The 16,018-nt window shown below is 31.9% G+C and overlaps 1 long non-coding RNA gene across 2 annotated transcripts in view; it reads left to right on the top strand.

Annotated features, from left to right (window-relative positions):
• The first annotated feature begins 7,864 nt into the window (after window positions 1–7,864).
• LOC145296010 (uncharacterized) overlaps window positions 7,865–16,018 on the top strand; it is a 95,346-nt gene continuing 87,192 nt past the window's right edge. Inside the window, exons 1-2 of one of the 2 annotated variants that reach the window (XR_013869939.1) lie at window positions 7,865–8,096; window positions 12,880–12,928. This is a non-coding gene — a long non-coding RNA (uncharacterized LOC145296010). The remainder of the gene's footprint in view (window positions 8,097–12,879; window positions 12,929–16,018) is intronic. The other variant, XR_013869938.1, reaches the window with a different exon arrangement.

Raw genomic sequence — 16,018 nt, 5'->3', positions numbered from 1 at the left:
AATCCTTAACTTTTATAAAAGCCCAATTCATCATAAGGTGGAGTATTGTTTGCAGATCTGGGGAGAAACTGTTCAGGCCACCCTTTTCTGTCTCGATAATATACAAAAGCTACTACGAAATTAGGCGATCGATGTCATTTTCTCTTCTCTGCTGCCACGGAGATCCGTTGAATAATCGTCCTCGAAAATAACTTTATCAAATTTCCATTAGAGTCCCCATGAATTCTTTAGCTTTGAGTCGCCTACAGGCCTAACTGGCTGGTTATATACAGTGTTAAAAGATGACGATTGACATCCAAACTTCCAATCTCAAATGAAACTCACGAAAACAATTTTACATAGCTAAGATCACAACATTAAAACAGAAACTGAATCACTAAGAACACCCACGCAAAATAACGTGATTGAAACTAGCCATATCAAAGCAAAGATCGACAAGACACCGAAAAAAAGCAAATACAGATTCTGTGCTCAAAGAGGCGGAACGAATGCATCAGACACGCCCTAAAACAATATAATAATACACATAACTAGGTTAAGAAAAATCAGTTCACCAGAAACTGCAAACAACTGCGTAATGAACACCGGCATGAATGTACAGCCACGAACCGGTAGTAGTACTTGAAAACAGAAACCATAAAATCGTATAAAACATGACCGTACAAACAAATAACCTCAATCAAGGAAGGAGACCATATATCATAATACTTAACAAGAAGGAAAAGTCAGGCCAGATCGTAGATTTAACCGTCCAACAGACCACAGGGGACAAGGAAAAGAAACAAAAAAAAAGTGAAATGACCAAAGAGTTGAAATGGATATGAAAGATGAAGAAAATTAAAATAATACTAGTAATAGTTGGAGCATTAGGAAAACTCCTGGAAAACATCGACAAAGGCATAGGAGAAAAGTTGAAACAAGGGGATGGCTGAGAAGATACTACGTTCAGCAATAATGAAAACGACTAAAAAAGTCAGTAAACCATTTTAATGCAAAGCTTTTTGCACATGAGCTACACACGCTTACCGACCATATAGAAACTGCAACAGAAGTAAAACAAACGGATAGAGGAAGAGCACATAGAACTAACAAAACTGAAATTGAATAATCGTAAGTTAATTCCCCGCCTCCAAATGTAATGCATGCATAAAGAGGCGCCATACCTAATAGCGAAGAAAAGTCGAGGACGACGGAAAGGCTAAACACAGAAAACACTAACTTGATCTCAACTATTTGCCATCCAAAGATAACTAGTTACCAATAGCCATTGCCAGCGAGAAATCAATGGCAAACGGCTGTTGTGATGATTCACATTCATTTGCAAATGTTTTTGGAAGAAATGGAGAGTACTGGAAATCTGCTGAGACGTGTCACTCAAACGCGACGGAACATCACTGGATGTTATCAGTGAACACTCTCTGATAATACAAGAACTCCCCGTGAATAATAATAATAATAATAATAATAAGAAGAAGAAGAAGAAGAAGAAGAAGAAGAAGAAGGAGAAGAAGAAGAAGAAGAAGAAGAAGAAGAATTCATATTATTTATGCCCTATGAGTAGGCACACATAGAGAAACGGTGTCGGAGAAAATCCAACGCTTTCAATACCAGCTCTTTTCTTTTTTTTTTACATCAACGCCTTGATCCTCACATGATTCGAATTTAAATGAACGGCTTCCATTTTTAGGAGGTGCTCGATATTAACAAACTTATTCCAGATTTGGAATGGAAGTCGTGCATCGATTTCGTTACCAAAGTCGCTAGAAAAGTGTGTGTGTTGTATACGGCTCCAATAGATATATCACTCCTGAAGCAATACTCTACAAATATAACAGCCAAAGAGTCTTAAGATGAATTACTGTTGTAACGTCTACGAAGGTAATGTTGAGGGCACCGTTTTCTCATCAGTACAAAACTTCCTCAGAAATCTAGTAAGCCACGTTTTTTTTCCTAATGCTAATACTTCTTTTCCACAGAAGACACGTTGCGTGTTTATTTGCACTCTCTTGATATTTTTATGCAGGTTCTCAACCGAGTTTCAATAAAAAAAAAAATAAAAATAAAAAAACCATTGTCCATAGTTTGCATTGTTCTATGTAAAATTAAACAAAGCTTGTTATGTGCATGTTTTTTTTCCTTAAAATCGGCCATTTTTGGTAAACAATACAATGGGCTGGTTTCCAGCTTACTACAACATAGTCGCTTTCAAACCCAATGTAAACAAATTTTTATAAGCCGGTCGTTTAAGTAATCACATGTCATCCAATCACAACCATCATTCATCATCATCATCATCGGCGGTCACTCGTGTCCGAGTAAGACTGTCCTCCGTTGTGGCTTCTGTGGGTCCTCAGGTGAGCATAAGAGCCCAATCCTAGACGCAATTTGTCTTGTGCAATTTGGGCAGATAAAGGTAGTGATGGTGGGGTGGGGTTGGGTGTGTCTGGTTGATAATCTGTCCTTTCTGTGCTTGCGTTTATACTCAGCAGCTTGATTTAGGTCACTACTATAAGGCGCAGCACCTTCGTGGACAGCGTTCCTCCATGCCAACCTGCTCCCAGCCACGTCCTCCCATGTCTCAAGGTCCATGTGAAACCGCTTTAGATTTGCTTTGATGTTGTCCTTATACCTCATCTTTTGGCCACCCTGGGCACGTTTTCCCTCAACAAGCTGTTGTTTTGGGAGGCGGAGATCCGGCATTCGGACAACATGACCAGTCCATCTAAGCTGGCGTTGAGCAACAGTAGCGGTGATAGTGGGAATGTCATCATTAACAACCACCTCACTATCGTTAATACGTATCCTCGAATTGACTTTGGACTTTGATAAGTGGAGACACGTTAGTAAAAAAACAAGTAACAGATTTAGTTTTGTGGCTCATCTATATGGATTTAATATATATGATGGCCAAAAGGACAATAACATTAGATGGAATTTTTTTATATAGGCATCACAACTGATTAAGGCCCAGACGCCACTCTAGGATAAGGGTTAAAGAGTGTACCGTAGTCAATTGGACAATATAGTAATCAATAGTAATGGAGATTCGGTAAATTTGTTAACTTAAATGGAACGACTCATCAAAAACTGGTTTACGTTGGACTTGAAGACAACCATATTGTAGTCAGCTGGAAAGCATAAAAAACGGAAGACTGTTCCACAGGCGTGTCGTTCGAAGAAAGAAACTTAGTTCATGCAATCTACGTTAAGGTTTAGGCACAGATAAAAAGTGGGGGGGGAATTATTGATAGTGTTTTCAGCTAGACGAGTGTTTCTTAGGGAGGGCCATAGATTGAAGCTCAATCGATCACTTGCCATGAAAATAACGGTAAAGCAGAGACAAACCCGCAAGATCTCTTCTGTGAGACAGAGGTTGCAGGAAAGAGAAAAGGACATTTCCTACATTTATTTATTCTACAAATTGATAGATATAATAAAAACACTTATTGACATCCTCTGGGGATTTTTGGTGCTAAATGGGGGGGTGTAAATGTTGAACTATGTTATTTTTTATGCTTCCTTTACTGTGAACTCAGGTGGGGGCGACTGTGATAATACATATGTGAATAAATGATTTGTTATAAAAATACACGTATGTGTGTGAATAGAACTACGAATTCATGTTAGCCTATAGAAAGCAGAAATCACTTAGTCATAGATCCTAATTACCGGTGGCTCAAGTTTCAGATCAATATGTTCGTTTCATTTACAACCAGTTTAATTGAAACTTTTTAACAGAGAAAAAAATCAATTCCAGTTTTTTTGTTTTGTTTTTTTTTTTACTTGGCGCGAAACAAAACGGAAAAGAAAAGTAAACACTTTTATTATTAAACTCTCGAGAATATCTTTTAATTTAATTTGGTTTAACATCTTTTAAAAGTTCACTTAAAAATTAAGAAGAATACATGTGCATATTGAGAAAATTGGTGATAATAGTGCGGAAACACAATATACAAAATCGAATTCATAAGCAGTACTGATATATTTCGTCATTAAAAGAAAAACAAAAACAAATGAAGCTTGCTGGATCCTCTGTGAATGCACAGTAAACGAGGCATAAGAACTGACTAAGTTCAGCAATTACACATCCCCATTTAGCACCAAAAGTCCCTAGGAGACGTCAAATCCTGATGACAATGAACAACCGGTGCAGTTTTATTAAATGTTTATATTTTTTATCATTCGCTGGAAAAGTATATAGTCAATAAGTCATTTAATCACATGCATTCGCTTTATCAACTTGCTTTCTCGAATTTATAATATTCCTAGTGTTATTTCAGGATTTATCTGTTGTCTACCAAAAAAACACTGTTTTAAGGATTAAAAAACACAGTATATTAAATCATGGCTCCCCAGCGGTATTGATCAAACACCACCTCCCTTAATCACAACAACAAACAAATGTTCCGAATATTAGATCTAGTTCCTTGGTCCAGATTAATTCGGCTAAACTATTCATGGTATCAAATATATATATATATATATATATATATATATATATATATATATATATATATATATATATATATATATGATTGTTGAGCTGGATTAAATCTGACGATATGAAATAAAATGGAGGTGAAATCTGGAACAGTAAAATCAACGATTTGACAGGATTTTTCTTTCTTGTTAATTATTATCACATCTGGTCTTCTTGCTTGGATGGGTTTATGAGCTTGTATGTCCATGTCCCATATTATTTTGTGATTCTCGTTTTCAAGTACTGTTGACGGCTTATGTTTGTACCACTTGTTTGTGCGTTTAAAATGCAGCTGTTTGCATAATACCAAGTTTACTGTCGTTCCCACTTGGTTATATCTGTTCTTGTATTCCTTTTGAGACAATTTGCTGCATTCACGTACTCTATGGTTTATCGTTTCGTCTATTTGTCCACAGTCTGCCTTTACTGTTTATAATAATAATAATAATAATAATAATAATAATAATAATAATAATAATAATAATAATAATAATAATAATTATTATTATTATTATTATTATTATTATTATGTTTACTAATATATTAAAGGCACTTTTTGTGTTTGCGAGAGTTCGTTCAATATGGAGTCGAAAACGATTCAGCCGATTTTCATGAAATTTAACAGAAAGGTAGATTATGTGGCTGGCAATGTTCTTATATAGTTTTGTATGGGAGTGCCTTTGATAAGTATCGATAACCAATAATCAAAATAACTTAAGGAGAGAGGGATCAGGCGATTTTGATCCAAACCTTACCCAACATAACATCGCAAGTGTATTTGAGAGTTTTATTACTACAAAAGCCAAAAATGTTCACATATAAGATCAACGGTAGGTTTTTAATATCACGGACGTTCGGAATGAATGTTTCTGTTTAAAGCGCAATTGCACTATGATACTTGATTTTGAATTTTAAGCCATTATATATAATAATTATATTACAAAATCAACAGTAGGTTCTCTAAAGTGCAATGTTGATTACAATGTATTGTGGACTAAGCCAGTGCGGGAAGGCATGTGAAACTTTCTCCGGTGTAACTAGAACAGGCAATCAATCGATTTGATTGAAAAACAGGCGATTTCATCGATTTAGATTACAATAAAAATATGGGAGTGTGGATCATTCATGGATCGTCATTTAATACCGAGCACCATCGGGTCTCCTTGCTCATTATAATGATTTGCTCAATAGAGATTTCTACACGAACCGCTGTATTTGATCACTCACTAGTGACAAGAATTAGTGTTCTTCAGAGTCTAAGTATGACAAGAAGTCTCCTCAAATTTCCTGAATTCTCAGCTTCTCTTGATATCTATCGCATATTGTTTCCTCGCAACAACTCTTTTACACTGACTTGTCTTTGATGTGGCAGTTTTATTTCCTGAGCGCAATAAAATCTCGCAACAATCGCATTTATCTCTGTGTTTTCCCAAGGGGAAATTGGATGTTTCTTTTACGCCTCAGTCTTCCATCCTCCATTCCATATACAACCATTTCTGGTGGCTCAAACTTAGATTTTTTTATCTTCTATTTTTTCAACATGTTGATCTTAGGTTCAACTGAAATGTAGTTTCCATGTTTTATTGTATTATTTCTGTTTTAAAGCGATTGTACTTGGTAATGTTACCCGATTACGTTTGTTTATTTATTATGTTTCTCGGGTTTTTTTTAAAAATGTTTTCATTGTTTTAATTTGTGTGCTGTGTTTTTTCCAGTGCAATCCTCCCTTTGATTCCAATCTCTTGTGACGTTTTGTCTACTTATAGAAAACGATCTTGGCGCCGCTATGATTATTAATATTGCATTAACAGATGTTTGTTTAAATTGCATTTTCGTTTATTTAATTTAATTTCATTTGTTTTTGTCTGTAAGCTTTTTTTACTATAAGGTGCTATAAAAAAAAGAGTTAAACGTATCGATATGATTGTCGACTGCTTCCTTAGTAGCCACAAATAAAAAACAATCTTTCAATGTTTTGATTTGTTTTATTCAATCTTCTTCTGTCTCCCCATCTACATACCTCCCCCTATTTCTTCGCGCATAAACATTCTTTGTCGGCACTGTTACTGATATTAACTAAGCCACGCTTATTAAGGAATCAAGGCCACAAAAGTGGGTCACAGTCAGAATCTAACTCAATACTGTAGTAATGCACTGCAAGGACTAGATTCAGAACAGTTTCATTCCGGCGAGGAGCACACTTAATACAAACACACACACATATAATTATTTTATATATGCATATATTTACAGCTAGAGATGAACATACATGCTTCAGCTACAGTATCATGCATTATGAATCTGCAATGGAAAATGAACGCAGAATGAGAGAAAAATCAAAGGGGACGATCTCTACGTATGTTTATCTATCTATATATCTCCTTCCGTATCGTATAGGTATATATTATACACGCATATATAAACACACATACAAGCACATACATATATGCATATATATATATATATATATATATATATATATATATATATATATATATATATATATATTATCTTTAACAGTTATCTACAATGTTCAGTCTTCGGATATATTTTGCGATTGCTTCTACTCTTATATACATGTCAAATATTATCTTTCTATCTATGCATACAGTTGTACACACAGACACACACTTGCACACACACACACACACACACATATATATATTCATATATATTGATGTATATTTATTTAATAAAACGCCATATTATATACATTTTTTTATATATAGGGATAATTATTTGGTCATTTATAAATGAGCATGGCTTAATTTTAGTAATGTTTACTTATATGTTTGTAAGGTATAGTCATGAGGATTTACGTCAGTACTGCAGCATAAGCGTGTATGTAATTTACTTGATATAAGTATATTAAATTCTATTTATGTATCAGTCTTTATATATATATATATATATATATATATATATATATTGTTTTAAAATATAATTATCCACTGACACGTGTTTCGCCGTCTACGACTCATCAGAATGGATGAATCTAGAATTTCGAATCGCAGACGACAAAACACGTGGCAGTTGATTATATTTTAAAAACACTATATATGCCGCTCCCTCGTTGGGGCTACGAAATTGGTAAAAGGGGAAATTATTTCCAGCTCGCACGAATGTAAAAATGCACTTTCGTATAAATTATTCCAAAATATCGAAAAATAATAAATAAATAAATAAATAATATATATTTATACATATATATACATATATATATATATATATATGCATATACATATATATGTATAAACAAGTATATATACACACACAGACACACAAACACTCACACATTATATATATATATATATATATATATATATTCTACGCTTGACTTGATACATACAAACCACGTGTTCACTGCATAGAGTGCGCATCAATCTCACTGCAGCATTAAGTCGAGCTGACTCAACATCGTCCCACGGCGAAGATAATTATCCCGAGAGAACAGTGTCATCTTTTACAAACGTTCTCGGCTGTATTGAGATCAAAACAAAACCCTGCCACTACGCCAGCGACGACGACGACGACTACAAACCTGACTACACTCACCAACAGCAGGTTCTACTACAACTTCCACTACCAACGCTACTTTCACTTTCACGGCGCAGTTGTAAGTAAAACTTTATGCAGTACTTATAAACCGTGCGATTTGTAAATGGCTTTGTCACTGTTTTCTTTATTGTTTTCATTGATGATGCCTCCAACGATTCAGTTTATTTTCTTTCATATATTAGTGTAGATCTTCATCTTTATTATAGTGCTTTTGATTTAATAAGATTAAATAGTACGTTAGAAATTTGTTAGCACGTGAATATATCTAATGTTAGAATTGAGTGCAGTTTTTCTCCAATTTAATTAAACTCCCGAGATTGAAGCATAGACAGACACAATTTAAGTTTTAATATGAAGAAAGGCGATAAGAAGGTAAACTTTGTGTGTACTTTGGACAACCTCGAAACTTTCGTTTTTCTTATTTTCACCTTTAATAATTCCACGACCGTTTTTTTTCTGACAAACGAAAAAGAATTGCCATTTTCTGAGTCGGAATCTATCCATCTAATGCTTATCGTTGACTATTTTTTTTTACATTGTATTATTATTATTATTATTATTATTATTATTATTATTATTATTATTATTATTATTATTATTAGTCTCTCATTAGGAGTTTTCACCCAGGCTTATTATTAAAGTTAACACTTTGAGAACAACTTGTGGAGTTCCCTGTAGTTGTAGTGACAAAAAGTTTCCTCAGATTCCAGTACTCTTAACCCTTTCGATATCATTTGGAAATAATTTTAGATTTCTCGTTAGTAGTAACTATTGGTCTTCACTGGAATTTGAATGGCAATAAGCCTCCCAAGGCCCCAGACATTTTCACACTGATCCAGTAATGACCTGGTTAGTGATTTCCTTCCTCGAGCTTTCCATCCTCATTCACCCTTCGACTATTCGGAGCGGTACTAGTTATTCTGATGACAGTTTTTTTTTTTGTTATTATTCTTTTTTTTTTTAGAAGGTATAGCAATTTTCAGTTTTGAGTACAAGTTCTCTTGGTTGCATCATCACTATTATTATTATTATTATTATTATTATTATTATTATTATTATTATTATTAGCAGCAGCAGCTCTTTAAGAATAGTGACCTCACGCCTTGTCCATAAAAATAAAACACGTTCACATTCCATGAGCGATGCTTCTGAAAAATCTATGTATCTAGCGTTTATCTTTAGCTAACTTTTGATATTGCAGTAGTAGTATTAAATTTAGCATTTGCATTAGGTGGCATGATGCTTTGTCTGGTTGGTTGTTTTTGTTTTACGGCCTATCAACACTTTTCAGGTTATTTAATGCCGAATCTAGTGATTTTGAAGAACGATCTTTTAATAGAGTATATTCATTTTTTAAGTCGGTTTCTATTTAAACATAGTTGGGACCCTAACAGGTACTACCACTCCGGTCAGAGTGGATTTGGGAGCAATGGCAATTAAAGGGTGGCTCCACACTCTCCAAAGCCCGCAAATTGGAGCCTCACCATCTAGTTTAATGTCATATCTAGAACCGGTTTTTCTGGAGCGATTTTGATAAAAAATAAATCCTATTAAATAAAAAGACTGGTTGTCTTATAATATGTTTATATTTCGGGTCGCTTCTTAATACTTTTATACGCTCGGATCTTGTTCTCTGAAGATATCTCTAGATTCCTCCTGTCTCAGTAAAAGAAAACTACAACTTAGGAATATACAACGGCTAAAACCAGGTGAAAATGCTAATACACTCTTGTCTTTAAAATGGCAACAATTATTTATTTAAGAAAATCAGACGTTTTTGTTACTGAAAACTCTGGTACGACTCTGGTAAATACTAGTTTTTTTTCTATATATTAATACAATAGCGTGTTTGTTATTTTCTTTGTCACGTTTTCATTCGGGTGGTTTAATTGTTATGTACTTCCATTTCTTGTAATAATTCATTTTATCAATAATTCTTCATAAGTTTCGGTTTCGGTTTCGATTATATCTGATGGCACTCACGTCATTTAATTTTTTATAAATAATTTTACTAAGAATTCTTCATAATGTTGGTCTCTGGTTCGACTATAGATGATAGATCTATTTGTTGTATAAACAAATTTACCAAGAATTCCTCATTAGTTTTGCTTTCCGTTTCGATTATAGCAGATGCCACTTCAATAATCTATTTTTAAAAATAATTTTATGAAGAATTCTCCGTAAATATTGGTTTCGGTTTCGGTCTTTGCTGATAGCACTTTAGCAATCTAATTTTTTATAAATAATTCTATTAAGAATTCTTCATAAGTTTTGGCTTCGGTTTACATGTGAATCAATCCTAGTTATTATTACTAAGACTTGCGGAACTTGTGAAAATTCTACAGCGGACTCTATCATATGTAATATATTGATGTTGGCATTCTGTGGATGTTAAAACTGCAAAGGTATATATATATATATATATATATATATATATATATATATATATATATATATATATATATATATATATATATATATATATATAAGTTAAAAGGGATGCCCGGCCTAGCCCGGTCATAAAATATGCGTAAATGGTATATTTTAATTTATGCAGATTTCGTATATATTATAATAGATAATTTTATTTTTCAAAATTTGGGATTTCAAAAATAAAAAAATATATATATCCATATGATTTGGGTGCATCAGCTTGAAGCAAAAACGAAACCAGAACTTATGAAGAGGGTGTTTAAACCGTCCTACCGGTTTGTGACTTCCGGTTTTAAAAAAATCGTCTGCTTACCTATTTAATGGCCGTCTTGTCTTAAGTTCGACATTAAAAGCTATTGCTTCTATGCAAAGCATACACAAGCTCAACAATATAGTTTTTGTTTTAAATTGTTTTTACCTGTTTTCCTTACAAATAAATGTAATTAAACACGGTTACTTAAAAAGTAATTTAAATATAAATATACAATATATAGATATAATCATATTTATAACCATATGTATTGCTTTTAGTAGCGCTCCTGTGAATTCTGACGATTTTTTTAAAAAAAACTTCTCTTCAAGAAGGTGGTGGTAGAAACTTAGTTTTTGTAGTGCTTTTAGTACGGCTTCCCTAATTTTTATTAGTGCTTGCAGTAGTGCTCTGGAGGCTTCTGAGTTTTATTTTTTTTACTCATCATAAAAAGATATTTTCTCAAGACAATAAAAGACAACATAATCCCAAAACACTTTTTATTTTGAACATTTTTCATCTTACCCTTTAAGGGCCAACCGGTAGACTGGTATATATATATATATATATATATATATATATATATATATATATATATATATATATCTAGCGGCACTGATGAGTTGTGATACAACGAAACAAGACTGTATGTCGATGACTAAAATATATTTTATATAGCCCCCCTCCTGGGGTAGAGCACTATCGTAAATAATCTCACTCGCTACTTAATTTGGCTGAAAAATGCGAAGCTCGCGGTTTGTTTACAAACAAACGTTTGAGCACTTTACGATTGGCGGACGGATGTTTATTTAAATAGACATTCGGACAGATTAGTTGCGGGCACCGCTTCCGTGGTCAAGGGGTAGAACTGCCGACTGTCATCACGACGGTTCTAGGTTCGATCCTCGGCTTGGCATAGGTGCTAGTCTAGCGGCACTGATGAGTTGTGATACAACGAAACAGGACTGTATGTCGATGACTAAAATATATTTTATATATATATATATATATATATATATATATATATATATATATATATATATATATATAAGTTGAGTTACTTCTGCTATAATCGAAGCCGATAAAAAACTTATGAAGAATTCTTGGTAAAATTATTTATTACAAAAAATGGAAATCATAACAGATAAACGACAGTCACTCGGAAGAAAAAAAGATGTAAGCGGGACACAAATAACACACATGCCATCATATTGATATATAGATGTTACAACTTATAAAGGATCAAAGGCCACTCAAGGATAAGGATTAAATGAGTGTCAGGAAGATGGCAAGACAAAACGGTGATGAGTAGTAATGATGGTAAGGATTAAGCAGAGCTTGGTTATTTAATAAGGCGATTACAAAATAATTTATTTACATTAGACTTCGTTTGTTTTTAAATGCACGTTATAATATGTACGTGCTTCACCTCTTTAGTTTTCACTGTTTGTCTACATTTACATTGCCATAGTAAAGCAGAAATTTACCGGGTATAATCAATGATGCATCTGTATCCAAAAAACACGCATTTCTTTTTTACTAGCCACATCCGTTCACGGCCCAAAAGCCATTTGAGGATCAGGGTTAATCACTGGGAGGTGGCCGGTGAGACAATTACAAGATGGTCGGTAAAGCTGGATCTTGAGTAATGTTTAAAAACAGCTCAAGAACTTGTTTATGTTACACTTGTAAATGGACCAGGTTGTAGTCAGCTAGTAAGCAGCACCGCTGTATTGTGTTCCACAGACGGACAGTTCTAGAAAATACATTTTAGCGTTGACATTTTCCTTTAATTTAATGTCGAACCAGACAAAAAAAAAAAAAAAGGATTGTATCTTCAACCTTCTGAAGAGTGTTATGTACATCTTAATTTTACCTAGTATTTTATTGGGGTCCTCGCGAACAATTCTATTATGAATTTTAACAACCTTAAACATGTTCTTGTTTTAGATTAACATTCTTACTACTCATGTCTATATTTATCTACTTATTACTATATATATATATATATATATATATATATATATATATGTGTGTGTGTGTGTGTGTGCGTGTGTATTTGCGTGTATTTATGTACATATATATGCGTATATATATATATATGTATAAAGGAACAAACCGTATTATGTGTTCATCAATGTTTCGTCTTTATTTCCAGACTTCCTCTGGATGAAATAAAGACGAAACGTTGATGAACACATAATGCGGTTTGTTCCTTTTTATTTCTCTATTTTCATCATATATATATATATATATATATATATGTATATATATATATATATATATATATATAGTAATTTATAAAATATATATGGCGATTAAGCATAAATCTATACTTTCGTATATTAAATTTGTGTGAGTAAATGTAGTTATATATATATATATATATATATATATATATATATATATATATATATATATATATATATATATACTTTGGTGTAATTGGGCCAAGTCCATGGTAATTGCGCGAACTGGTTAAAAGTGCTCTTTTGCCAACCACGTATGTAAAGAACACTTTTTTAATTGGCACAATTACCCCCGGATTGGCGCAATCCTATAGTGGATGAAACGCCGAATATTCAGTGTAGCTTAATCGCCATATATATTTTATAAATTACTATATATATATATATATATATATATATATATATATATATATATATATATATGAGTGTGTGTGATGTATGTGACAGTGTTTTGAAGGTTGGAAGATCATTGCTTAGACCGGAAAACACCACGAATACCATTGCGAAAATACTGAAAATGTCTACCCTTTCATGGCTGACCGAACGAGACCAGGCAACTGTGAATATTAAATAAAGCATTATATTCGAAATAGCACACAGACTCCCAAGTTGAGAAGAAAAGTTCTGAATTCGACAAGATACTCCAAAAAATGTCAGAAGTTACATCGGCTTAAGCGTAGTTTCAACCGCAGTTTATATGAAAAAAGTAGTCCGACTAATGCTCATAATATAACTTACCAGTTCCGAAATTACTAGTGACGAATTATGTTTAATTATCCACATAGATGAAAATCTCTAACCACCTTAAAAAGGAGATAAGACACCGAAGGTTCAAACATCTCTTTAAATAAAAAAAAACGTGGTAGAAACTGATACAAAACATCAAAAATTTAAATAAATCGCTTCACTTATATAATTGTTGTTTCACCAGCATTACACCTTATTAAATGTGATTTTGGTGTTCCATTATGGATACAAGAAGGTATGTTTCCTTTTTGTAATTTGGAGAGAAGTAACGCAGTTTACGTCACTTAATATAATTTTTCAAGATTTTAATAATAAACATATCCATTCTAGAAAACATTTATTTATTACTGATTAGGTATTGTACATTTCGTTACGATCGAATAATACATTTGATTCTGTTGGATTCTTTTTTCTATCAAGGTATTTATTGTTCACTTTCATTGCATGTTAATATTCTTATTCATTAAGGATTCACTAGAACAAGGGCAACAACTGCAATGTTTGGAATATCAGAATTGGTACACACACACACACACACACACACATATATTTAACTATTTCATTTAATCGCATAAAATAATATAAAACGTTATAATTTTATGTGCAAATTGTCAGTATTTTTCTCAACATTGCTCGTTACATACGTAAAGCTAGGTAGTAAGTTATCAAAATATATGGCATATATATGCTATATATATTTTCATAACTTATATATATATATAATTATTTACGATAATTCTCATAACATATATATATATAATTATTTAGTATAATAATTATTAAATATATATATATATGTATATATATATATATATATATATATATATATATATATATATATATATATATATATATATGCGTATATACTAGCTGTTCGCCCAGCGTTGCCCGGCCATACAATACGATGTTATTTTAATTTATGCAGATTGCGTATGTATTATAGAAGTAATCCTCTGTTGAATATTATATATTACGAAGAATAATTTGGACGGTGGATCAATTCAAAAGTAAATAAATAAATAAATAAATAAAAATGGTCATGCCTTTAATAATATTCCGCCTTTGTACGGTAATAATATCACGGGATCTGATATTTGGGCTTAACAATGAATGCCATGGAAAAGTTACATCTGGTTAATGTTTAGTTTTATAATATAAAAACGAAAAAATATTTGCCGCGATTTTGACAGGTACCTCTACTTTTATCGTAAATTGAACTCATTAATAGGAAAATATTAAAATAAAATTGTGACATACACCGTTAATTGTACTCAATAAGAATTTTTTTTTAATGGTGACGTACACTCGACCTTTAACAGGGAATAATCGATCTGTCGTCGAATGCTCTACCTGTCAGCTATATATCAAGATGTCAATAATTCAGTGTTTTTTTAAGAATAAATTATTTGATAAGATTTTATTATCTTTCTAGCCGGTGTAACGTAAAATATTATATATAGTTTAGAAATTCAAGTTTACAAAATACAGAATTTTGGAAACTTGAACATAAAATTATAATTATTAATATTTATAAGACAATCTTAACATTAAATTATAATTACTAAAATTTATAAGACAATCTTAAAAAGAAGAAAATACACAATATTCGAAACAGAGCATCGTTACAAAAAGGATGTAAAAATTTTTACAATTAGAATTTAAAACAATTATTATTTAAAAAAAACGACTACTTAAAAACAGGATTATTTATATGTTCTACGGATCAAAATAACATTCATATAGACTAGCATTAATGTTGCTTAAAATCGACAGAAAGATTTAACGATTGTAAGATAATTTAGTTATATATAGATCTTCAATTTTCTAAAATATCTTTAACATATAACATCTTGGAAGTTCTCAAACAATGTTCTAACCAGCATAATTACACCTTATAGCGTTTTTTTTTCTTTTATGAAGTCTGGTATAAGGATTAACCTTTAAAACTTTATAAAATTAAGGAATAAACATTTGGAATCTATATTTTGTTTGGAATAATACATTTAGTAAATTCCTTTTTGCAAAAGTATTGACTATATATATGTATATATATAGTTAATATATATATGCATATATATATAAATATATATAAATATTTATACGTACGTACAATTACATACTGAATTTTCTATGCATATATGTTATATATATATACACATATATATATATATATATATACAGACAACGAAAAGTTAATATATAGATAGGCCGTATTACAATATACATTTCCGTTGTATGTTTGCATTGTTTATCCGTATATATATATATATATATATATATATATATATATATATATATATA

This window comes from Euprymna scolopes, chromosome 16 (assembly GCF_053919585.1).
Source record: "Euprymna scolopes isolate OS-2025 chromosome 16, ASM5391958v1, whole genome shotgun sequence".
Classification (NCBI taxonomy): Eukaryota; Metazoa; Mollusca; class Cephalopoda; order Sepiida; family Sepiolidae; genus Euprymna; species Euprymna scolopes.
This window is presented reverse-complemented; position numbering and strand designations above follow the sequence as displayed.